Source organism: Macaca nemestrina, chromosome 20 (assembly GCF_043159975.1).
Source record: "Macaca nemestrina isolate mMacNem1 chromosome 20, mMacNem.hap1, whole genome shotgun sequence".
Lineage (NCBI taxonomy): Eukaryota > Metazoa > Chordata > Mammalia > Primates > Cercopithecidae > Macaca > Macaca nemestrina.
The window spans coordinates 64,932,986-64,959,616 of NC_092144.1; the positions used below are offsets into that span (position 1 = coordinate 64,932,986).

The 26,631-nt window shown below is 49.9% G+C and overlaps 2 pseudogenes; both read left to right on the forward strand.

The window, feature by feature from the left end:
* The first annotated feature begins 509 nt into the window (after positions 1 to 509).
* Positions 510 to 11,963, forward strand: LOC139360479 (killer cell immunoglobulin-like receptor 3DL1; annotated as a pseudogene).
* A 2,380-nt stretch (positions 11,964 to 14,343) lies between these two features.
* LOC139360478 (killer cell immunoglobulin-like receptor 3DL1) lies at positions 14,344 to 26,028 on the forward strand (annotated as a pseudogene).
* The last annotated feature ends 603 nt before the right edge of the window (positions 26,029 to 26,631 follow it).

Below are 26,631 nucleotides of genomic sequence, written 5' to 3' on the forward strand. Positions count from 1 at the left end.
TAAGATTGTAAATAATTGCATAATCCTTCCCTGGGTATTTAAATCATTTAAACTGGTTCTGCTGTCATACTAGAAATACAAGCATGAAACATCCTAATGGTTTATTCACAATTGCTCTGACAACGTTCATAATACCTATTAGATATTTCGCATATTACACACGGAAGAGTTTGAAACACAGATAAAAACAATAAAAATACATAAAAAGTCTTTCACGTCAGCACAGATTTCAGTCACCTCGTGTCCGGGAGGTTGGATCTGAGACGTGTTTTGAGCTGGTCATAGTGAAGGACACAAGGTGTCAGTTCTAGTGAGAACCATTTCCAGGAAGCCATTTTCCACTCTTGAGTGAGCACCCGCTGCACCTCATGCAAGGTAGGAAGAGCCTGCGTACGTCACCCTCCCATGATGTGGTCAGCACGTCAACTGCATGGGCAGGGCGCCAGATAACATCCTGTGCGCTGCTGAGCTGAGCTGGGGCGCGGCCGCCTGTCTGCACCGGCAGCACCATGTCGCTCATGGTCGTCAGCGTGGTGTGTGTTGGTGAGTCCTGGAAGGGAATCGGGGGAGGAAGCACTGGGTTGGAGATCTGGGCCTGGAGGGAAGATCTGGACCTGGAGGTTGAGTTATGGGCCTGGAGTGGAGATATGATCCTGGAGTGGAGATCTGGGCCTGGAGTGGAGATATGGGCCTGGGGTGGAGGTATGGGCCTGGAGTGGAGATCTGGGCCTGAAGTGGAGATATGGGCCTGGAGTGGAGATATGGGCCTGGGGTGGAGATATGGGCCTGGAGTGGAGATATGGGCCTGGGGTGGAGATATGGGCCTGGAGTGGAGATATGGGCCTGGGGTGGAGATATGGGCCTGGAGTGGAGATATGGGCCTGGGGTGGAGATATGGGCCTGGGGTGGAGATACGGGCATGGAGTGGAGATACAGGTCTGGAGTGGAGATCTGGGCCTGGAGTGGAGATCTGGGCCTGGGGTAGAGATCTGGGCCTGGAGTGGGGATCTGGGCCTCGGGCGGAGATATGGGCCTGGGTTGGAGATAAGGGCCTGGGATAGAGACATATGCTTGGCATGGAGGGATGGGCCTGGGGTGGAGATATGGGTCTGGAGTGGAGATTTGGGCCTGGGGTGGAGATCTGGGTCTGGCGTGGAGATATGGGCCTGGAGTGGAGATATGGGCCTGGGGTGGAGATACAGGTCTGGAGTGGAGATCTGGGCCTGGAGGGGAGATCTGGTCCTGGAGGTTGAGTTACGGGCCTGGAGTGGAGATATGAATCTGGAGTGGAGATCTGGGCCTGGAGTGAAGATATGGGCCTGGGGTGGAGATATGATCCTGGAGTGGAGATCTGGGCCTGGAGTGGAGATACGGGCCTGGGGTGGAGATATAGGCCTGGAGTGGAGATATGGACCTGGGGTGGAGATATGATCCTGGAGGGGAGATCTGGGCCTGGAGTGGAGATATGATCCGGGAGTGGAGATATGATCCTGGAGGGGAGATCTGGGCCTGGAGTGGAGATATGATCCGGGAGTGGAGATATGATCCTGGAGGGGAGATCTGGGCCTGGAGGTTGAGTTATGGGCCTGGGGTGGAGATATGGGCCTGGAGTGGAGATATAGGCCTGGGATAGAGACATGGGCCTGGCATGGAGGGATGGGCCTGGAGTGGAGATATGGGCCTGGAGTGGAGATACAGGTCAGGAGGGGAGATATGAACCAGGAGGGTTGATATGGGTTTAGAGTGGAGATGTGAGCCTGGAGTGCAGATATGAGCCTGGAGAGGAGATATGGGCCTGGGGTGGAGATATGAGCCTGGAGGGGAGATATGGGTTTGGAGCAGAAATATGGGCCTGGAGAGGAATTCCGGGCCTGGAGTGGAGATAGGAGCCTGGAGTGGAGATCCCGACCTGGAGTAGAGATATGAGCCTGGAGTGGAGATATGAGCCTGGAGTGGAGATAGGAGCCTGGAAAGGAGATATGGGTTTGGTGTGGAGATATGGGCCTGGAGTGAAGATATGGGCCTGGAGGGGAGATATGGCTCTGGAGGGGAGATATAAGCCTGGAAGGGAGATACGGGCCTGGAGGGGAGATATCAGCATGGAGTGGAGATATGGGCCTGTTGTGTAGATCTAGGCCTGGGATGCAGATCTGGATCAGGAGACTGGGTCTCTGAACAGCTGAGATCCCTGCTGCGGGGGCAGGTGGGCAGCCAGGGTGAGTTTACCTTCAGCCCAGCAAGGGCCTGGCTGCCCAGACGCACAGCCCCGTGGGGGCAGCAGGGGAGGCCCTGGTTTGCCTGCAGATGGATCATCCATCATGATCTTTCTTTCCAGGGTTCTTTTTGGTCCAGAGGGCCTGTCCATACACGGGTGAGTCCTTCCCCAAACCTTAGGGTGTCATCTCCCCACCTAAGAGGATTTTCCTGAAACAGGAGGGAAGTCCTGTCAGACAGTGTCTCATAAACTAAGAAAGGGGGACCCTGAGGTGCTCGGCTCACACTTCTGACCTCGTCCTCTCTGGCTCTTCTTACCCTTGGCCGAGTCAAGCGCTGTGAAGACCGGGGTGAGCTTGGGGTGCTCCAAGCTGAGGTATGCAGGGAGGAAGTGGTGTCAGCGACTGAGGAAGGGAGGGAAGCAGTGCTAGGAACAGCAGGTCCTCTGAGGACAAAGGTGTAACTCACACCCTCCAGTGTTTGCATGACGGTCAGGGCTGCAGTGTGGCTGCTGTCATTCTACCAGAAGAGGTGGGGAAACCACAGCCATGACCCTGACATTCCAAATCTCTGATAGGGACTCAGTTCATGCACTGGCTGATATTCCATTCACAAAGGACATGCCCTCCATGCCGTGTCTACTTTGTGTTGTTTTATGTGAGTCATCTTGAAGTGTAAAAATCTAGTAAGAGTCCCTTATTCAGCATTTGTTCAAAGTTCTCAAATGACACTTTTGTTGTAGGGAGATGCCATGTCTATGTGGGATGGGTCCTTCCTGTAGCCCTAGACACCCAGGTGTGGTAGGAGCCTTAGAAACATGGAAAGGGGAAGAATCTTCTGAGCACAGGGAGGGAGGGGCGGCTCCACATCCTCCTCTCTAAGGTGGCGCCTCCTTCTCCCCCAGGTGGTCAGGACAAGACCTCGCTGTCTGCCCAGCCCAGCACTCTGGTGCCTCAGGGAGGACACGTGACTCTTCGGTGTCACTATCGTCGTGGGTTTAACAACTTTACCAACTTCACTCTGTACAAAGACGACAGAAGCCACGTTCCCGTCTTCCACAACAGAATATTCCAGCAGAGCTTCCTCATGGGCCCTGTGACCCCAGCAGACGCAGGGACTTACAGATGTCAGGGTTCATACCCGCACTCCCCCACTGAGTGGTCGGCACTCAGTGACCCCCTGGAGATCATGGTCACAGGTCAGAGGGCTCCTGTCAGGGCTTCTCCTTGTCCCACCTCCTGAATCCCAGAGCTTCTGCTGAGGGTGTCCACGAGGGTCCCATCACTCAGGACCTGACTGTCTTTGGGGTAAAGGGGGATTTAATACAGGGAAATGGGTGCTATGATGGGAAGAATAACTGTCCCCAATATGGTTACATTCTAATCCCTGGAGCCTGTGACTCTTTATGCTATAGGGCAGGGGACTGAAGGGGAAGATGGAGCTCAGGTTGTTGATGAGTTGACCTTGAGATGGGGAGATGGCCTGGACTGTCCCACTGGGCTCAGTGGAATCACAAGGCACCAAACGATAGGAGGAGGAGGAGGAGAGTGGGGGTTAGAGCAGCGTCGTGGGAGACTCCATCAGCCACTGTGGGCTTTGGAGGTGAAGGAAGGCCACGAGCCACAATGGCAGGTGGCCTCTACGGGCTGGAGAAGTCAAGAGAACCACTCTGCGGTGTCTCCAAAGGGAACACAGTTCTGTAGACGCCTTGATCTTAGCACAGGGAGAACTGGATCCAATTTCTGACTCTAAAAGTGGAAGGGGTCAGTGTATTCTCTCCTGCCACCATGTTTGTGATAATTTTCTGCCGCAGCAACAGGAAACCAACACAGGAACATGGTCAAGGACAAGTTAGGAAACCAAACAACGATAGCCGGGCATGGTGGTGGGCGCGAGTAAACCAACGACTGGATTCAATCACTTGAATCTGGGAGGAAGTTGCAGTGAGCCAAGACCACACCACTACACTCCAGCCTGGGTGAAAAAGTGACACTCTGTCTCAAAAATAAATTAATTAATCAATTAATTAAAGAAACCAAACAAGGAGAAAGTTGGCAACCCCGAGATCAGGAAGGACGGGACGCTGATGCCACCACCAGGCTCCATCCACATAGGGAGGGGTCGATGCTCCTGGATCCAGCACCAGGAGCCACCCTGTGGAAGCTGAGGCCATGGAGAAGGCACAGGCATGGCAGGAGAGGCTCCCAGTCCCCACCAGGAACAGGGGGTGTGGACACTGGTGCCTGCCTTACTAATCAGTTCATACCTCACACCAGGGACTCCAGTTTCTCCAAAAGAGATTAAACCAGGCTGCTAAGAGCCTGGACATGCAGCCTGCCTGGATCCTCTTCCAGCCCCACATAGACAGCAGGAAAGAGATTAGTGGGAAACACATACGACAGCCTAAGAGATGAGGCTGAGCCCAGTGGGAAGGACGTCCGAGGCTACTAGAGACAGACGGACAGAGAAGAGGGAGGGACACAGATGAAGGGAACTGCACCAGGGGATAAAAGACAGGGAGACACAGAGGGGGAGGAGACAGACAGACAGCCGGGAGAGGAACCCTCACTCGTTCCAGGTGCCATGGATATGATGACAAAGGGAGACGCCTTCTAAACTCACAACCTCTCTTTCTAGGAGTCCACAGAAAACCTTCCCTACTGGCCCTCCCAGGTCCCCTGGTGAAATCAGGAGAGACGGTCACCCTACAATGTTCTTCAGATACCGTGTTTGAGCACTTCTTTCTGCACAGTGAGGTGAACTTTGAGAAGCCCTTGCACCTTGTTGGAGAGCTCCACAGTGGGGGTTCCCAGGCCAACTATTCCATCAATTCCACGACGTCTGACCTTGCAGGGACCTACAGATGCTACGGTTCTGTCACTCACTCCCCCTATGTGTTGTCAGCTCCCAGTGACCCCCTGGACATCGTGATCACAGGTGAGAGTGTCCGGACATTCTTCTCATTGTCACTGGGACACAGAGTGAATAATCCAGGACTTGGAAGCCCCGGGTGGTCATGAGGAAGATGAGTGTGGGATTCTTATGGAGAGAGACTCACTTGGGGAGGTCTGTACCAACAGAGACAGAGAAACAGGAGACACAAGCACAGACCAGGTGTCATAACAGAGGACAGACACAGGGACCATACAGGGAGGTAGAAAACAGAGAAAGAGTTAAAGGGGACACCCAGACACAGACATGTCCCAGAGAGAGTCGTCCTTCTGTGCTGACGTTGCTCAGAGACTTGGCACAGGTGAAAAACTTCATTTCTGTTTTACCTCCACAAAGCGTTTCTACCAGGAGAACCCAAGGACACCCATATTTCTGTCCTGAGTCAGCCCCTGTGGCCTCAGACCTTGTGGCACCTACAGATGCTGTGTTTGTTCTGACACCTCTGCCTTCCGTGCAGTGGAGAGTCATCGTCCCAGGATATCGTGGCCCCAGAACACCAACCCCTGTGTGCTGTGTGTACTTGGGGTCCCCAGACTGGATTCTGAGGCTCATATTCCACATAATCCTACATATGATCGATTACTGAGAGACACAGAGAGAAATCAGGAACATCCAAAAGCAAAGACATAAACACACAGAGAATGAGCCAGAGGAAAGGGACTGAGAGACACACAGACACATAAAGAGACAGAAGGGAGGGCAGAGGAGTGGAGAGAATGATGGAAGGGAGCAGAGAAAAGCTCCAAAATCAGAACCCTGAGGGAGGGGCACAAAGACAGAGATAGATAAAGATGTGGGGATGGATTGCAGAGATTCCAAATAGAACTAGAGAGACTGAGAGGCAGAGAAAGACAAGGAGATGGAGAGAGGCAGATGGTAGATGGGTAGATAGATATAGATAGATGATAAATAGGTAGATGATAGGTAGTGGATGGGTTATAGATACTTAGACAGCGATTGATAGATGATACATAGAGATGATGATGATAGATTACATAGATAGATAGATAGATAAATGGATCGATAGATAGATAGGTAGATAGACACATAAATAGATACATAGATACGTAGATGAATCATAGAGACAAAGAGGCAGACAGATAGAGAGGGAATAGACAGATGATACATAGATATAGATAATAGATAGATGGTGGATAGATAGAGAGACAGACAACTGATAGAGAGAGAGATACATGATACATAGGTATAGATTACAGATAGATAATTGATAGATTGACAGGTAGTAGATAGATAGATCGATCGATAGATAATAGATAGAAATGTGCAGAAGGTTATGAAGAAGACAGAAAGTGAGAAACTCAGAATTAAAGAAAAAGGAAGATCAAGTCAACAATCCAAGGAGGATCAGAGAGAAGAAAACAATACAAAAAGGGAAAACACACCTCAGGCTGGGGAAGTGAGGTCAGAGACCTAGAGAGACAGAGAAGGTGGAAGGAGGAAATAGACCTGAAGAGAGACGGGGTGGAGGGTGAGAGACAGAGAGAGCATTAGGTCATAGATCAGAGGAGTGAGTTCTCAGCTCAGATGTGAGGGGAGCTGTGACAGGGAAGAACCTCCCTGAAGAAACTGCCTCTTCTCCTTCCAGGTAAATATGAGAAACCTTCTCTCTCAGCCCAGCCGGGCCCCACGGTTCAGGCAGGAGAGAACGTGACCTTGTCCTGCAGCTCCCGGTGCTCGTTTGACATGTACCATCTATCCAGGGAGGGGGAGGCCCGTGAACTTAGTCTCTCTGCAGTGCCAAGCGTCAATGGAACATTCCAGGCCGACTTCCCTCTGGGCCCTGCCACCCACGGAGGAACCTACAGATGCTTCGGTTCTTTCCGTACCGCACCCTACAAGTGGTCACACCCGAGTGACCCACTGCCCGTTTCTGTCACAGGTGAGGAAACCCCATGCCTGTCCCGTGTCTTATGATCCTAGAGCCATAGCTGAGGGGCTTCCTGCTGATGATGGAGAGAAGCATGGACAGGTTCAGAGAGAAGACCAAGCTTCGGTGTGAGGGGGGGATCAGGACGCAGGATGGCAGAGAGGGCACCTCCAAACCCTCCTGCATGGCCTGCGTGGTGTTCCACGGTCAGGGCTCCAGGCACCCAGGCAGATGGAGAAACTGGTCAGGACAGACCCAGAGGAGGGAGACTGGGCTCAGTTTGGGGAGATCAGAGGTTCCCTTAGCCCCTCGACCTTACCCATTTCCCAGAAGCCCATCCCGGCCTCTCACCCACACAGACATATCATCACCAGGAACCCTTACACCCTTTCCTTTTCATTTGAAAAAAGAATTGTTGAGCTTAAAAATACCTATAAAATTGACCACCTTTACCATTTTTAAGTGTAAAGTCTAGTGGTCATAAATACATTGATATTCTGTTCTGGTTTTTGTTTTGTGTTGTTTTCACCCTCCACCATTCCCTTCCTGGCCTCTGGTAGCCACCATTCTATTACTCTCTACCTTCTTGAGATCCACTTTAGAGCTCCTGCATAAGGGTGAGAATTGGGAATCTTTGTAATGAGCTCCAGTTCCATCCATGTGGCTGCAAATGTCAGGATGTTACTGTCTCTATGGATGAGTTGTCTCCACTGTGTGTATGTACTACATTCTCTCTATCCGTTCACCCACTGATGGGCAGGTAGGTGGACTCCACATCTTAGCTACTGTGAACTGTGCTGGAACAGTCACGGAGGTGCAGATAGAACTTCAATACACTGAAGTCCTTTCCTTTGGATATAAACCCAGTAGTGAATTTGTGAATACTATGAAAATTCTCTTTTTAGTCGTTTGTTTCGTTTTTGTTTTGTTTTTGTTTTTGAGGCAGAGCGTTCCTCTGTAGCCCAGGCTGGAGTGCAACTGACACAATCTAGGCTCATTGCAACCTCCTGGGAGGCAGTGGCCTCCTGGAATCAAATGATTCTTCTGCCTCAGCCTCCCTGGGAGCTGAGATTACAGGTGCACGCCACAACGCCTAGATATGTTTTGTATTTTTTAGTACAGACAGGGTTTCCCCATGTTGATCAGGCTGCTCTCAAACTCCTGACCTCAAGCCAGGTGCCCGCCTCGCTCTCCGAAACTGCTGGGATTACAGGCATGAGCCACCATGCCCAGCCTCTTTTTAGTTTCTTAAAGGACTTCCATACTTTTCTGCATAATGGCTGTACTAATTTACCTTCCTACCAACAGGGTACCAGGGTTCTCCTTTCTCTACCATCTTGCCAGCATTTGTTTTGCCTGTCTTATGGATAAAAACCATTTTAATGGGGTGAGATGAAAATTCATTGTGATTTTTCATTTGTATTTCTCTGATGATGAGTGATACTGAACATTTTCATACACATGATGGCCATTTATATGTTTTGTTTGTGGAGAAATATCTGTTCATGTCTTTTGCTCATTTTTTAAAGTTAAATTCTTTGTTTTATTGAGTTATGTGAGCTTCTTATATTTCTAGTTATAAATCCCGTCTCAGATGCATAGTTTGCAAATATTGGCTCCCATTCTGTGGGTTGTCTCTTCACTTTGTTGGTTATTTGTTTTGCAGTGCAGAAGCTGCTTAGTTTGATGGAATCCCTGTGGTCTGTTTTTTGCTTTGATTACTTGTGTTTTTGAGGTTTTAAACAAAATGTCTTTTCTCAGACAAATGTCCTGAAGCATTTCCCCAATATTTTCTTCTACATGTTTCATAGGTTCAGGACTTAGACTCATGTATTTAATCCATTTGGATTTGACTTTTCTTAATGGTGAGAGGTAGAGGTGCAGTTTCATTCCTTGCATGGAGATAACCCGTTTTCCCCGCATCGTTTATTGAAAAGACTGTCCTTTCCTGATTGTAGGTTCTTGACACTTTTGTCAAAATGCATTGGATTGGCTGGGCATGGTGGCTCACACCTGCAATCCCAGCACTTTCAGAGGCCAAGGTGGGTAGATCACCTGAGACCAGGAGTTCAAGGCCCGCCTGGCCAACATAGTAAAACCCTGTCTCCACTAAAAGTACAAAAATTAGCTGAGCATGGTGGTCAGCACCTGTCATACCACTACTCGAGAGTCTGAAGCAAGAGAATTGCTTGAATTTAGGAGACAGAGGTTGCTCTGAGCCGAAATTGCACCTCTACACTCCAGCTTGTGTGACAGAGCAAGATTCCATCTCGGCCGGGCGCAGTGGCTCACGCCTGTAATCCCAGCACTTTGGGAGGCCGAGGCGGGCGGATCACAAGGTCAGGAGATCGAGACCACGGTGAAACCCCGTCTCTACTAAAAATACAAAAAATTAGCCGGGCGCGGTTGTGGGCACCTGTAGTCCCAGCTACTCGGGAGGCTGAGGCAGGAGAATGGCGTGAACCCGGGAGGCGGAGCTTGCAGTGAGCCGAGATCGCGCCACTGCACTCCAGCCTGGGCAACAGAGCGAGACTCCATCTCAAAAAAAAAAAAAAAAAAAGATTCCATCTCAAAAAAAAACAAAAGAGCCGTTGAATGTAGACGCATAGATTATATCTGTGTTCTTCATTTTAATCCATTGTTCTATGCACTTTTCTTTATGCCAACGTCATGCTGTTTTGTTTACCACAGCTCTGTAACATATTTTTAAATCAGGTAATGTGATGTTCCTGTTTTCTCTCTATATCTTAAAGTCTCGAGACAATGGGTAACACATACAAAAATTATGGAGAAGAGTATCCCAGGACTCCCAGAGCCCAGTGTTGGATAACAGAGTGTTGGCCGTGAATCAACCTCAAAGATTTCGCTTGAGTAGAGGACAGGCACCCTCATTTCCTCACCTCTCTCCTGTCTCTATTCTAGGAAACCCTTCACGTAGTTGGCCTTCGCCCACTGAACCAAGCTCCAAAACCAGTGAGTAAAGAATGCCTCTTATCTCTGCTTTTGGAAACCTGGGGAGGTGGAAGCCTTGGATTCAAGCCTTGGCTCAGCACCTCCCAGCTCTGACTGTGGGCCTGTCTTCCACCATCTCTCTGAACTCCAGACACTCCAACAGCAAAAGGGATCTGGGCCCAGCACAGGGCTCAGTGAAGTCTCTTAATCTCTAATCTTCTGCAGTTGAGACCTCCTACAAGCTGAAAGAATGATTGCAAATCTGACATCCTTCTTAGGAAAAATGCAGTGTTTGTTCTCCCTGCATTCCTAACTGGAGGATAAATTCCTGGGGGCTTGAAAGAGGGAAGGGAAGGGAACATCTAATGAGGCCAAGGTGTTTTAGAGAAGATCCACTTGCCAAGGAATGAACTCCTGTGGGTCATGAGGCAACCCTGGCTGACTCAGCAGAGCAAGAGCCTTGCAGTAAAGAGCCTTGCACGCACACTCCGACTCACTGACTCATTCAGCCACAGCCCCAAGCTCAGGCTGTGCAGTTAGAATCCTTTCCTATTGTTGCCATAAAAAATTTCCACAAAATTGGTGGATGAAAACAAAACAGCTGTTTAATTATCTTACAGTGCTGTAGCTCAAAGGATGAAATGCTCCTCACTGGGCTAAATTCAAGGTGACAGCAAGGCTGCCTTCCCTCCGAAGGTTCCAGGCGAGAATCTGCTCTTCACATGTCCCAGTTTCTAGAAGCTCCCACGTTCCTTGGCTCCTGGTCCCCTTCCTCCTTCCTCAAAACAGAGCAGGAGAAAGCTGGGTCTCCCGCCATCAGGCCGCTTGTCCTAAGGAGACATTCCACATGGTTACCTGTCAATCAAGAAACGAGAGACAATCCATAACAAGAAACTGCTATGATTAGCTTCTTATTGGAGTCTCTTCTTCCTCCAGGTAACCCCAGACACCTGCATGTTCTGATTGGGACCTCAGTGATCATGATCCTCTTCACCATCTTCTTCTTTCTCCTGCATCGCTGGTGCTCCAACAAAAAGAGTAAGTCTCACGAAGCAGAGGCCACAGACCTCAGGGCCGTGTGGGGAGGAAGGATGAGGAGGGATGGGAGCATGCGGGTGTGTGTTCCTCACCGGCAGGATGGTCTCTGGCCCAAGGCAGGAGCCACAGAGGCAGGGATTTCTAGAGAGAGCACCAGACACCCTGTCCCTGCCTTCAGCTCACAGACCATTGCCTGATTCTCAAATGTATCCTCATGTCCCTGCAGCCACTGACATCCAGGAGAAGGTTCCATGACAGGCAGAAAGTGGGAGACAGAATCAATGGGATGGAAATTGAGAGCCGTTCATGGGGAAGGGTCTTGAACTCAGAGAGACAGAATGTCTGAGTCTGGCTGTTGGCAGCTGAGGGACCTCAGGCACCTACAGTCTCCCGCTGTGTGTTGGGCTCTGCACATGAAATGAGGACCCAGACGTGCCCTCTCAGCTGTTTTGATGACTTTTGTCTCCTACAGATGCTGCTGTAATGGACCAAGAGCCTGCGGGGGACAGAACAGTGAACAGGGAGGTAGGTCCTCCTCGGCCCAGCCTCGTGGATACTGCTTTATTCCCTAATAGTCCTGAAGAATGTGAGCCCCTCCCTCACTCAACATTTCCCTCTCTCCAGGACTCTGAAGAACAAGACCCTCAGGAGGTGACATACGCACAGTTGGATCACTGCGTTCTCACACAGGGAAAAACCACTCGCCCTTCTCAGAGGCCCAAGACACCCCCAACAGATACCAGCGTGTACACGGAGCTTCCAAATGCTGAGTCCAGATCGAAAGTTGTCTTCTATCCATGAGCACCACCGTCAGGCCTTGCAGGGGTCTTCTAGGGAGACAACAGCCCTGCCTCAAAACCGGCGTGACAGCTCCAATGTGCCAGCAGCAGGAATCCGAAGGTGCGAGTCTGCATCTTAGGGCATCGCTCTTCCTCACACCATGAATCTGAACGTGCCTCTCTCTTGCTTACAAATGTCTAAGGTCCCCACTGCCTGCTGCAGAGAAAACACACTCCTTTGCTGAGCCCACCATTCTCCACTTCACTTGACCCCTGCCCACCTCTCCAACCTACCTGGCTTACTTCCTAGTCCTACTGGAGCCTGCAATCACACTGAGGAACTCACAGTTCCAAACATACGAGAGGCTCCCTCTTAACACGTACTTAGACACGTGCTGTTCCACCTTCCCTCATGCTGTTCCACCACCCCTCAGACTCTCTTTCAGCTTTCTGTCAGCAGTGAAACTTATAAATTTTTTTATCATTTAAATGTAGCTCTCTCCTCTTCAAATAAACACATCTGTCCTCATCCTTTAGGTAATGTGACTCTTTATTCGCCAAAAGTTTCTGGTGTTATCATTACTATGTCCATGTAGCCGCGTATGTTCTCCATTGGGTTCTCACCCCTGGACTCTGAGCTTCTGGAAGCAGGTGGAGCCTGATTTCTGTCTGGAACTCCAATTTCCATCCAACGATGCAGCGCATAGGAGGTTGCAAGGATCGTGAATCAGATGAACAAGTGATATTCTTACTCTCTGCAGACCTGAAAAGCTGGCAGAGCCATTCCAAGATGAAACATCTGTAGAGTCATAGGCCTTGTTGGTCTCATCTCCACGGGGACACATGTCAACACATCATCTTTCATACTATAAATACACAGTCGCTCCTCCAGATCTGTGGGGTTTACAGGTGTTTGTTGAGCCAACTATAAATCAAAAATATTCAGAGAAAAAATCCACAAAATTTCAAAAAGCAAAACTATGTTGAATGGACACAAATGAAATGGTATGTAGGCTGTGTCAGGAATTATAAGTAATCTAGAGATGATTTCATGTACACAGGAGGATGAGCATGGATTATATGCCAACGCTGGACCATTTTATGTAAGAGGCTTGAGCATCTGCAGACTGTGGTATCTGAGCGGAGATCCTGAAACCAATCACCCACGAATAGTGAAGGACGACTGTATCTGACTTTTATTTCTCAATTTTAAAAATAAATCATAAAAAATTTACAACAACAAGATAAAAAACAAGAAGTGGTTTATAGTGTGAGAGTACGTTTAGATTTATTTTTTCTATGCGTAACCCTTGGGCCCATGTTATCTATGGAGAAGACATTCTATTCCTCCTTAAACCACACGGCAGCCTTTGTCAGTTCTAACGGGACTGTGTGTTCACGGATGTATTTTAGACACTGTTTTCCGATAAGGGGCTCTCTGTGTTCGCTCCCTTGAGGATGCTGCACATTCCGTAGGCTTTTACAAACCCTTACAGTTTGGTAGCTGGAGTCCTCTAGTTTCTTATTATAGGTTATTTGCTACGTTTTTTTTATATTTCTTCAGGCAGAGTCTCGCTCTGTCACCCAGGCTGGACTGCAGTGGCAGAATCTCGGCTCACTGCAACTTCCGCCTCCCAGGTTCAAGCGATTCTCCTGCCTCAGCCTTTTGAGTAGCTGGCATGACAGGTGCCCACCACCAGGCATGGCTAATTTTTGTATGTTTAGCAGAGACATGGTTTCTCTAAGTTGGCCAGGGTGGTCTCGAACTCCCAACCTCCGTTGATCCGCCCACCTCGGCTTCCCAAAGTGCTGGGGGACACTTGATTTTTTATAGCATTATGTTACTGGATATTTCCATACAATTTAAAATGAGGGAGGCAGAGAGACAGACAGAGAGCAAACCATGTGCTGGGACTCTGGAATCTCAGGTCATGAGACAAATTGTAGATGAAATGACAAAAATCCAGAATTGACATGTTGTGGGTTTTGCTGATGAAGAACAGTTCTAAGATTGTAAATAATGGCATAATCCTTCCCTGGGTATTTAAATCATTTAAACTGGTTCTGCTGTCATACTAGAAATACAAGCATGAAACATCCTAATGGTTTATTCGTCACAATTGCTCTGACAATGTTCATAATACCTATTAGACATTTCACATATTATACACGGAGAAGAGTTTGAAACACAGATAAAAACAACAAAAATACGTGAAAAGTCTTTCTCGTCAGCACAGATTTTAGTCACCTCGTGTCCGGGAGGTTGGATCTCAGACGTGTTTTGAGCTGGTCATAGTGAAGGACACAAGGTGTCAGTTCTAGTGAGAACCATTTCCAGGAAGCCATTTTCCACTCTTGAGTGAGCACCCGCTGCACCTCATGCAAGGTAGGAAGAGCCTGCGTACGTCACCCTCCCATGATGTGGTCAGCACGTCAACTGCAGGGGCAGGGCGGCAGATAACATCCTGTGCGCTGCTGAGCTGAGCTGGGGCGCAGCCGCCTGTCTGCACCAGCAGCACCATGTTGCTCATGGTCGTCAGCGTGGTGTGTGTTGGTGAGTCCTGGAAGGGAATCGACGGACGAAGTGCTAGGGTGGAGATCTGGGCCTGGAGGGGAGATCTGGACCTGGAGGTTGAGTTATGGGCCTGGAGTGGAGATCTGGGCCTGGAGTGGAGATATGATCCTGGAGTGGAGATCTGGGCCTGGAGTGGAGATATGATCCTGGAGGGGAGATCTGGACCTGGAGGTTGAGTTATGGGCCTGGAGTGGAGATATGATCCTGGAGTGGAGATCTGGGCCTGGAGTGGAGATATGGGCCTGGGGTGGAGATCTGGGCCTGGGATAGAGACATGGGCCTGGCATGGAGGGATGGGCCTGGAATGGAGATATGGGCCTGGGGTGGAGATCTGGGCCTGGAGTGGAGATATGGGCCTGGGATGGAGATCTGGGCCTGGAGTGGAGATATGATCCTGGAGTGGAGATCTGGGCCTGGAATGGAGATATAGGCCTGGGTGGAGATATGGGCCTGGGTTGGAGATATGGGCCTGGGATAGAGACATGGGCCTGGCATGGAGGGATGGGCCTGGAATGGAGATATGGGCCTGGGTGGAGATATGGGCCTGGGGTGGAGATCTGAGCCTGGAGTGGAGATATGATCCTGGAGTGGAGATCTGAGCCTGGAATGGAGATATGGGCCTGGAATGGAGATCTGGACCTGGGTGGAGATATGGGCCTGGGATAGAGATATTGGCCTGGAGTGGAGATTTGGGCCTGGAGTAGAGATATGAACCTGGAATAGAGATAGGATCTTGGAGTAGAGACATGAGCGTGGAGTGGAGATACGGGCCTGCAGTGGAGATACGGGTCTAGAGTGGAGATATGGGCCTGGAGTGGAGATCTGGGCCTGGGCTGGAGATCTGGGCCTGGAGGGGAGATAGGAGCCTGGAGTGGAGATATGTTCCTGGAGTAGAGATATGGGTCAGGAGTGGAGATAGGAGCCTGGAAGGGAGATATGGGTTTGGAGTGGAGATATGGACCTGGAGTGGAGATACGGGCCTGGAGGGGAGATATGAGCCTGGAGGGGAGATATGGATTTGGAGTGGAGATATGGGCCTGGAGTGGAGATATGGACCTGGAATAGAGATAGGATCCTGGAGTAGAGACATGAGCGTGGAGTGGAGATACGGGCCTGCAGTGGTGATACGGGTCTAGAGTGGAGATATGGGCCTGGGCTGGAGATCTGGGCCTGGAGTGGAGATAGGAGCCTGGAGTGGAAATATGTTCCTGGAGTAGAGACATGGGTCTGGAGTGGAGATATGGACCTGGACTGGAGATCTGGGCCTGGAGGGGACATATGAACCTGGAGGGGAGATATGGGTTTGGAGTGGAGATATGAGCCTGGAGTGCAGATATGAGCCTGGAGAGGAGATATGGGCCTGGGGTGGAGATAGGGGCCTGGAGTGGAGATAGGAGCCTGGAGGGGAGATATGAGCCTGGAGTAGAGATATGAGACTGGAGTGGAGATATGGGCCTGGAATGGAGACATGGGCCTGGAATTGTGATATGAGCCTGGAGTGGAGATATGGGCCTGGATTGGAGATATGGGCCTGGGGTGGAGATAGGAGCCTGGAAATCAGATATGGGTCTGGAGTGGAGATATGGGCCTGGAGTGGAGATATGAGCCTGGCATGGAGGGATGGGCCTGGAGTGGAGATATGAGCCTGGAGTGGAGATACAGGTCTGGAGTGGAGATATGGGCTTGGAGTGGAGATATGGGCCTGGAGTGGAGATCCAGGTCTGGAGTGGAGATATGGGCTTGGAGTGGAGATATGGGCCTGGAGTGGAGATATGGGCCTGGAATGGAGGGATGGGCCTGCAGTGGAGATCTGGGTCTGGAGTGGAGATCTGGGTCTGGAGTGGAGATATAAGCATGGAGAGGAGATATGAGCCTGGAGTGGAGATATGGGCCTGGGGTGGAGATAGGAGCATGGAAAGGAGATATGGGTCTGGAGTGGAGATATGGGCCTGGAGTGGAGATATGAGCCTGGCATGGAGGGATGGGCCTGGAGTGGAGATATGAGCCTGGAGTGGAGATACAGGTCTGGAGTGGAGATATGGGCCTGGAGTGGAGATATGGGCCTGGAGGGGAGATAGGAGCCTGGAGGGGAGATATGAGCCTGGAGTGGAGATATGGGCCTGGGGTGGAGATATGGGCCTGGAAGGGAGATAGGAGCCTGGAGTGGAGATATGGGCCTGGAGTGGAGATATGAGCCTGGAGTGGAGATATGGGCCTGGGGTGGAGATATGGGCCTGGAGTAGAGATATCAGCATGGAGTGGAGATATGAGCTTGTTGTGTAGATCGAGGCCTGGGGTGCAGATCTGGATCAGGAGGCTGGGTCTCTGCACAGCTGAGATCTCTGCTGCGGGGGCAGGTAGGCAGCCAGGGTGAGTTTACCTTCAGCCCAGCAAGGGCCTGGCTGCCCAGACGCACAGCCCCGTGTCGGCAGCAGGGGAGGCCCTGGTTTGTCTGCAGATGGATCATCCATCATGATCTTTCTTTCCAGGGTTCTTCTTGGTCCAGAGGGCCTGTCCATACACGGGTGAGTCCTTCCCCAAACCTTAGGGAGTCATCTCCTCACCTAAGAGGATTTTCCTGAAACAGGAGGGAAGTCGTGTCAGACAGTGTCTCATACAATAAGAAGGGGGGACCCTGGGGTGCTCGGCTCATACTTCTGACCTCGCCCACTCTGGCTTTCTTACCCTTGGCTGAGTCAAGCTCTGTGAAGACCGGGGTGAGCTTGGGGTGCTCCAAGCTGAGGTGTGCAGGGAGGAAGTGGTGTCAGCGACTGAGGAAGGGAGGGAAGCAGTCCTAGGAACAGCAGGTCCTCTGAAGACAAAGGTGTCACTCACACCCTCCAGTGTTTCCATGACGGTCAGGGCTGCAGTGTGGCTGCTGTCCTTCTACCAGAAGAGGTGAGGAAACCACAGCCATGACCCTGACATTCCAAATCTTCTGATGGGGGCTCAGTTCATGCACTGGCTGATGTTCCATTCACAAAGGACATGCCGTCCATGCCGTCTCTACTTTGTGTTGTTTTATGTGAGTAATCTTGCAGTGTTAAAATCTAGTAAGAGTCCCTTATTCAGCACTTGCTCAAAGTTCTCAGCTGACACTTTTGTTGTAGGGAGATGCCATGTCTATGTGGGATGGGTCCTTCCTGTAGCTCTGGACACTCAGGTGCGCTAGGAGCCTTAGAAACATGGAAAGGGGAAGACTCTTCTGAGCACACGGAGGTAGGGGCAGCTCCACATCCTCCTCTCTAAGGCAGCACCTCCTTCTCCCCCAGGTGGTCAGGACAAGACCTTCCTGTTTGCCCGGCCCAGCGCTGTGGTGCCTCAGGGAGGAAACGTGACCCTTCGGTGTTACTATCGTGATGGACTTAACAACTTTACCAACTTCACTCTGTACAAAGACGACAGAAGCCACGTTCCCGTCTTCCTTGGCAGAATATTCCAGGAGAGCTTCCTCATGGGTCCTGTGACCCCAGCACACGCAGGGACCTACAGATGTCGGGGTTCATACCCGCACTCCCCCACTGAGTGGTCGGCACTCAGTGACCCCCTGGCTATCAGGGTCACAGGTCAGAGGGCTCCTGTCTGGGCTTCTCCTTGTCCCACCTCCTGAATCCCAGAGCTTCTGCTGGGGGTGTCCACCAGGGTCCCGTCACCCAGGACCTGACTGTCTTTGGGGTAAAGGGGGATTGAACTCAGGGAAATGGGTGCTGTGATGGGAAGAATAACTGTCCCCAATATGGCTACATTCTAATCTCTGCAGCCTGTGACTCTTTATGCTATAGGGCAGGGGACTGAAGGGGAAGATGGAACTCAGGTTGTTGATGAGTTGACCTTGAGATGGGGAGACGGCCTGGACTGTCCCACTGGGCTCACTGTAATCACAAGGGTCCTCGTGAGAGGAGGAGGAAGAAGGGAGTGGGGATTAGAGCAGCGTCGTGGGAGACTCCATCAGCCACTGTGGGCTTTGAAGGTGGAGGAAGACTATGAGCCACAATGGCAGGTGGCCTCTACGGGCTGGAGAAGTCAAGAGAACTGCTCCGCTGAGTCTCCAGAGGGGACACAGTTCTGTAGACGCCTTGTTTTAGGGAGAACTGGATCCAATTTCTGTCTCCAGAAGTGGAAGGGGTCAGTGTGTTTCTCCTGATGCCATGTTTGGGATAATTTTCTGCCGCAGCAACAAGAAACCCACACAGGAACATGGTCAAGGACGAGTTAGGAAACCAAACAACAATAGCCGGGCATGGTGGTGGGCGCGAGTAAACCAACGACTGGATTCAATCTATTGAATCCGGGAGGAAGTTGCAGTGAGCCGAGACCACACCACTACACTCCAGCCTGGGTGAAAAAGTGACACTCTGTCTCAAAAATCAATTAATTAATCAATTAATTAAAGAAACCAAACAAGGAGAAGGTTGGCAACCCCGAGATCAGGAGGGGCGGGACGCTGATGCCACCACCAGGCTCCATCCACATAGGGAGGGGTCGATGCTCCTGGAACCAGCACCAGGAGCCACCCTATGGAAGCTGAGGCCATGGAGAAGGCACAGGCATGGCAGGAGAGGCTCCCAGTCCCCACCAGGAACAGGGAGTGTGGACACTGGTGCCTGCCTTACTGATCACTTCATTCCTCCTGCCAGGGACTCCAGTTTGTCCAAAAGAGATTGAACCAGGCTGCTAAGAGCCTGGACATGCAGCCTACCGGGGTTCCTCTTCCACCCCCACATAGACAGCAGGAAGGAGATTAGTGGGAAACAGATACAACAGCCTAAGAGATGAGGATGAGCCCAGTGGGAAGGGCGTCCGAAGCTACTAGAGACAGACGGACAGAGAAGAGAGAGGGACACAGATGGAGGAACCTGCACCAGGGGATAAAAGACAGGGAGACACAGAGAGGGAGGAGAGAGACAGACAGCCGGGAGGGGAACCCTCACTCGTTCCAGGTGCCATGGATATGATGACAAAGGGAGCCGCCTTCTAAACTCACAACCTCTCTTTCTAGGAGTCCACAGAAAACCTTCCCTCCTGGCCCTCCCAGGTCCCCTGGTGAAATCAGGAGAGACGGTCACCCTACAATGTTCCTCAGATATCGTGTTTGAGCACTTCTTTCTGCACAGTGAGGTGAACTTTGAGGAGCCCCTGCGCCTTGTTGGAGAGCTCCATGGTGGGGGTTCCCAGGCCAACTATTCCATCCGTCCCACGACGTCTGCCCTTACAGGGACCTTCAGATGCTACGGTTCTGTCACTCACTCCCCCTATGTGTTGTCAGCTCCCAGTGACCCCCTGGACATCATGATCACAGGTGAGAGTGTCCGGACATTCTTCTCATTGTCACTGGGACACAGAGTGAATGATCCAGGACTTGGAAGCCCCAGGTGGTCATGAGGAAGATGAGTGTGGGATTCTTATGGAGAGAGACTGACGTGGCGAGGTCTGTACCAACAGAGACAGAGAAACAGGAGACACAAGCACAGACCAGGTGTCATAACAGAGGACAGACACAGGGGCCATACAGGGAGGTAGAAAAGAGAGAAAGAGTTAAAGGGGACACCCAGACAGACAGACATGTCCCAGAGGTGTCCTTCCATGCTGACTTTCCTCAGAGACTTGGCACAGGTTATAAGTTTCATTTCTGCTTTACCTCCACAAAGTGTTTCTACCAGGAGAACCCAAGGACACCCATATTTCTGTCCTGAGTCAGCCCCTGTGGCCTCAGGCCTTGTGGCACCTACAGATGCCGTGTTTGTTCTGACACCTCTGCCTTCCGTGCAGTGGACAGTCATCGTCCCAGGATATCATGACCCCAGAACACCAACCCCTGTATGCTGTGTGTACTTGGGGTCCCCGCACTGGATTCTGAGGCTCATATTCCACATAACCCCACATATGATAGGATTCCTGAGAGACACAGGGAGAAATCAGGAACATCAAAAAGCAAAGACATAAAGAGAAGACAAAAAGCAAAGACACACAGAGAAGGAGCCAGAGGAAGGTGATTGAGAGACTCACAGACACATAAAGAAACAGAAAAGAGGGCAGAGGAGTGGAGAGAATGATGGAAGGGAGGAGAGAAAAGCTCCAAAATCAGAACCCTGAGGGCGGGGGCACAAACAGAGATAGATAAAGATGTGGGGATGGATTGCAAAGATTCCAAATAGAACTAGAGAGACTGAGAGGCAGAGAAAGACAAGGAGATGGAGAGAGACAGATGATAGATGGATAGAGAGATATAGATAGATGATAAATAGGTAGATGATAGATAATGGATGGGTTATAGATACATAGATGGCGATTGATAGATAGATGATTCATGGAGATGATGATGATGATGATAGATAGATAGACAGATAGATAGATCGATAGATAGATAGAGAGATAGATAGACACATAGATAGGTACATAGATACGTAGATGATACATAGAGACAGAGAGGCAGACAGAGAGGGAATAGACAGATGATACATAGGTATAGAAAATAGATGAATGGTGGATAGATAGAGAGACAGACAATAGATACAGAGACAGATACATGATACATAGATATAGATTACAGATAGATAATTGATAGATTGACAGGTAGTAGATAGATTGATCGATCGATAGATAAGAGATAGAAATGTGCAGAAGGTTATGAACAAAACAGAAAGTGAGAAACTCAGAATTAAAGAAAAAGGAAGATCAAGTCAACAATCCAAGGAGGATCAGAGAGAAGAAAACAATACAAAAAGGGAAAACACACCTCGGGCTGGGGAAGTGAGGTCAGAGACCTAGAGAGACAGAGAAGGTGGAAGGAGGAAACAGACATGAAGAGAGACAGGGTGGAGGGTGAGAGACAGAGAGAGCATTAGGTCATAGAGCAGAGGAGTGAGTTCTCAGCTCAGATGTGAGGGGAGCTGTGACAGGGAAGAACTTCCCTGAGGAAACTGCCTCTTCTCCTTCCAGGTCTATATGAGAAACCTTCTCTCTCAGCCCAGCCGGGCCCCACGGTTCAGGCAGGAGAGAACGTGACCTTGTCCTGCAGCTCCCGGTGCTCGTTTGACATGTACCATCTATCCAGGGAGGGGGAGGCTCGTGAACTTAGTCTCTCTGCAGTGCCAAGCATCAATGGAACATTCCAGGCCGACTTCCCTCTGGGCCCTGCCACCCACAGAGTAACCTACAGATGCTTCGGTTCTTTCCGTACCACACCCTACCAGTGGTCAGACCCGAGTGACCCACTGCCCGTTTCTGTCACAGGTGAGGAAACCCCATGCCTGTCCCATGTCTTATGATCCCAGAGCCATAGCTGAGGAACTTGCTGCTGATGATGGAGAGAAGCATGGACAGGTTCAGAGAGAAGACCAAGCTTCGGTGTGAGGGCGGGATCAGGACGCAGGATGGCAGGGAGGGCACCTCCACACCCTCCTGCATGGCCTGCGTGGTGGTCCACGGTCAGGGCTCCAGGCACCCAGGCAGATGGAGAAACTGGTCAGGACAGACTTCCACCGTTCCCTTCCTAGCCTCTGGTAGCCACCATTCTACTCTCTACCTTCTTGAGATCCACTTTAGAGCTCCTGCATAAGGGTGAGAAATGGGAATCTTTCTAATGAGCTCCAGTTCCATCCATGTGGCTGCAAATGGCAGGATGTTATTGTCTCTATGGATGAGTAGTCTCCACTGTGTGTATGTACTACATTCTCTCTATCCGTTCACCCACTGATGGGCAGGTAGGTGGACTCCACATCTTGGCTACTGTGAACTGTGCTGGAACAGTCATGGGAGTGCAGATAGAACTTCCATACACTGAAGTCCTTTCCTTTGGATGTAAACCCAGTAGTGAATTTGTGAATACTATGAAAATTCTCTTTTTAGTCTTTTGCTTGGTTTTTGTTTGGTTTTTGTTTTTGAGGCAGAGCTTTCCTCTGTAGCCCAGGCTGGCGGGCAAGTGACACAATCTAGGCTCATTGCAACCTCCTGGGAGGCAGAGGCCTCCTGGAATCAAATGATTCTTCTGCCTCAGCCTCCCTGGGAGCTGGGATTACAGGTGTACGCCACAACGCCTAGCTACGTTTTGTATTTTTTAGAACAGACAGGGTTCCCCCATGTTGATCAGGCTGCTCTCAAACTCCTGACCTCAAGCAAGGTGCCCGCCTCACTCTCCGAAACTGCTGGGATTACAGGCATGAGCCACCATGCCCAGCCTCTTTTTAGTTTCTTAAAGAACTTCCATACTTTTCTGCTTAATGGCTGTACTAATTTACCTTCCTACCAACAGGGTTGGTAGGATTCTCCTTTCTCTACCATCTTGCCAGCATTTGTTTCCCTATCTTCCAGAGAAAAGCCATTTTAATGGGGTGAGATGAAAATTCATTGTGATTTTAATTTGTATTTCTCTAATAATGAGTGATACTGAACAGTGTTTCATACACATCATGGCCATTTATATGTTTTGTTTGTGGAGAAATGCCTGTTCATGTCTTTTGTTCATTTTTTAGTTAAATTATTTGTTTTATTGAGTTATGTGAGCTTCTTATATTTCCAGTTATAAATCCCGCCTCAGATGCATAGTTTGCAAATATTTGCTCCCATTCTGTGGGTTGTCTCTTCACTTTGTTGGTTATTTGTTTTGCAGTGCAGAAGCTGCTTAGTTTGATATAATCCCTGTCGTCTGTCTTTTGCTTTGATTACTTGTGTTCTGAGGTTTTAAACAAAATGTCCGTTCTCAAACAAATGTCCTGAAGCATTTGCCCAATATTTTCTTCTACGTGTTTCATAGGTTCAGGACTTAGACTCATGTATTTAATCCATCTGGATTTGACTTTTCTGAATGGTGAGAGGTAGAGGTGCAGTTTCATTCCCTGCATGCAGATAACCCGTTTTCCCCGCATCGATTATTGAAAAGACTGTCCTTTCCTGATTGTCGGTTCTTGACACTTTTGTCAAAATGAATTGGATTGGCTGGGCATGGTGGCTCACACCTGCAATCCCAGCACTTTCAGAGGCCAAGGTGGGTGGATCACCTGAGACCAGGAGTTCCAGGCCCACCTGGCCAACATAGTAAAACCCTGTCTCCACTAAAAGTACAAAAATTAGCTGAGCATGGTGGTCAGCTCCTGTCATACCACTACTCAAGAGTCTGAGGCAAGAGAATTGCTTGAATTCAGGAGACAGAGGTTACTGTGAGCCGAGATTGCACCTCTGCACCCCAGCCTGGTTAACAGAGCAAGATTCCATCTCAAAAAAAAAAAAAAGAAAAGAAAAAAAACCATTGAATGTAGACGGATAGATTATATCTGTGTTCTTCATTTTTCTCCATTGTTCTATGCACTTTTCTTTATGCCAGCGTCATGCTGTTTTGCTTACTACAGCTCTGTAACATATTTTTAAGTCAGGTAATGTGATGTTCCTGTTTTCTCTCTATATCTTAAAGTCTCGAGACAATGGGTAACACATACAAAAATTATGGAGAAGAGTATCCCAGGACTCCCAGAGCCCAGTGTTGGATAACAGAGTGTTTGCCGTGAACCAACCTCAAAGATTTCCCTTGAGTAGAGGACAGGCACCCTCATTTCCTCACCTCTCCTGTCTCTGTTCTAGGAAACCCTTCACGTAGTTGGCCTTCACCCACTGAACCAAGCTCCAAAACCAGTGAGTAAAGAATCCCTCTTATCTCTGCTTTTGGAAACCTGGGGAGGTGGAAGTCTTGGATTCAAGCCTTGGCTCAGCACCTCCCAGCTCTGACCGTGGGCCTGTCTTCCATCATCTCTCTGAACTCCAGACACTCCAACAGCAAAAGGGATCTTGGCCCAGCACAGGGCTCAGTGAAGTCTCTTAATCTCTAATTTTCTGTTGCTGAGACCTCCTACAAGCTGGAAGAATGATTGCAAATCTGACATCCTTCTCAGGAAAAATGCAGTGTTCTCCCTGCATTCCTAACTGGAGGATAAATTCCTGGGGGCTTGAAAGAGGGAAGGGAAGGGAACATCTAATGAGGGTGAGGTGTTTTAGAGAAGTTCCACTTGCCAAGGAATGAACTCCTGTGGGTCATGAGGCAACCCTGGCTGACTCAGCAGAGCAAGAGCCTTGCAGTAAAGAGCCTTGCACGCACACTCCGACTCACTGACTCATTCAGCCATGGCCCCATGCTCAGGCTGTGCAGTTAGAATCCTTTTCTATTGTTGCCATAACAAATTTCCACAAAATTGGTGGATGAAAACAAAACGGCTTTTTAATTATTTTACAGTGCTGTAGCTCAAAGGATGAAATGCACCTCACTGGGCTAAAATCAAGGTGACAGCAAGGCTGCCTTCCCTCCGAAGGTTCCAGGCGAGAATCTGCTCTTCACATGTCCCAGTTTCTAGAGGCTCCCACATTCCTTGGCTCCTGGTCCCCTTCCTCCTTCCTCAAAACAGAGCAGGAGAAAGCTGGGTCTCCCGCCATCAGGCCCCTTGTCCTAAGGAGACATTCCACATGGTTACCTGTCAATCAAGAAACGAGAGACAATCCATAACAAGGAACTGCTATGATTAGCTTCTTATTGGAGTCTCTTCATCCTCCAGGTATCCCCAGACACCTGCATGTTCTGATTGGGACCTCAGTGGTCATGATCCTCTTCACCATCTTCTTCTTTCTCCTGCATCGCTGGTGCTCCAACAAAAAGAGTAAGTCTCACGAAGCAGAGGCCGCAGACCTCAGGGACGTGGGGGGAAGCGGGATGGGAGCACGCAGGTGTGTGTTCCTCACCGGCAGGATGGTCTCTGGCCCAAGGCAGGAGCCACAGAGGCAGAGCTTTCTAGAGAGAGCACCAGACACCCTGTCCCTGCCTTCAGCTCACAGACCATTGCCTGATTCTGAACTGTATCCTCATGTCCCTGCAGCCACTGACATCCAGGAGAAGGTTCCATGACAGGCAGAAAGTGGGAGACAGAATCAATGGGATGGAAATTGAGAGCCATTCATGGGAAGGGGTCTTGAACTCAGAGAAACAGAATGTCTGAGCCTCGCTGTTGGCAGCTGAGGCACCTCAGGCGTCTACGGCCTCCCCTGTGTGTTGGGCTCTGCACATGAAATGAGGACCCAGACGGGTCCTCCCAGCTGTTTTGATGACTTTTGTCTCCTACAGATGCTGCTGTAATGGACCAAGAGCCTGCGGGGGACAGAACAGTGAACAGGGAGGTAGGTCCTCCTCGGCCCAGCCTCGTGGATACTGTTTTATTCCCTAATAGTCCTGAAGAGTGTGAGCCCCTCCCTCACTCAACATTTCCCTCTCTCCAGGACCCTGATGAACAAGACCCTCAGGAGGTGACATACGCACAGTTGGATCACTGCGTTCTCACACAGGGAAAAATCACTCGCTCTTCTCAGAGGCCCAGGAGATCCCCAACAGATACCAGCGTGTACATAGAGCTTCCAAATGCTGAGCCCAGATCGAAAGTTGTCTTCTATCCATGAGCACCACCGTCAGGCCTTGAAGGGGTCTTCTAGGGAGACAACAGCCCTGTCTCAAAACCGGCTTCACAGCTCCAATGTACCAGCAGCAGGAATCCGAAGGTGTGAGTCTGCATCTTAGGACATCGCTCTTCTTCACACCACGAATCTGAACGTGCCTCTCTCTTGCTTACAAATGTCTAAGGTCCCCACTGCCTGCTGCAGAGAAAACACACTCCTTTGCTGAGCCCACCATTCTCCAATTCACTTGACCCCTGCCCACCTCTCCAACCTACTGGCTTACTTCCTAGTCCTACTGGAGGCTGCAGTCACACTGAGGAACTCACAGTTCCAAACATACAAGAGGCTCCCTCTTAACACGGCACTTAGTCATGTGCTGTTCCATCTTCCCTCATGCTGTTCCACCACCCCTCAGATTATCTTTCAGCCCTTGTCTGCAGTGAAACTTATAAATTTTTTTATCATTTCAACGTAGCTCTCTCCTCTTCAAATAAACACCTCTACCCTCATCCTTTAGGTAATGTGACTCTTTATTCGCTGAAAGTTTCTGGTGTTATCATTACTATGTCCATATAGCCCCATATGTTCTCCAATGGTTTCTCACCCCTGGACTCTGAGCTTCTGGAAGCAGAGTGGAGCCTGGTTTCTGTCTGGAACTCCAATTTCCATCCAACGATGCAGCACACAGGAGGTTGCAAGGATCGTGAATCAGATGAACAAGTGATATTCTTACTCTCTGCAGACCTGGAAAGCTGGCAGAGCCATTCCAAGATGAAACATTTGTAGAGTCATAGGCCTTGTTAGTCTCA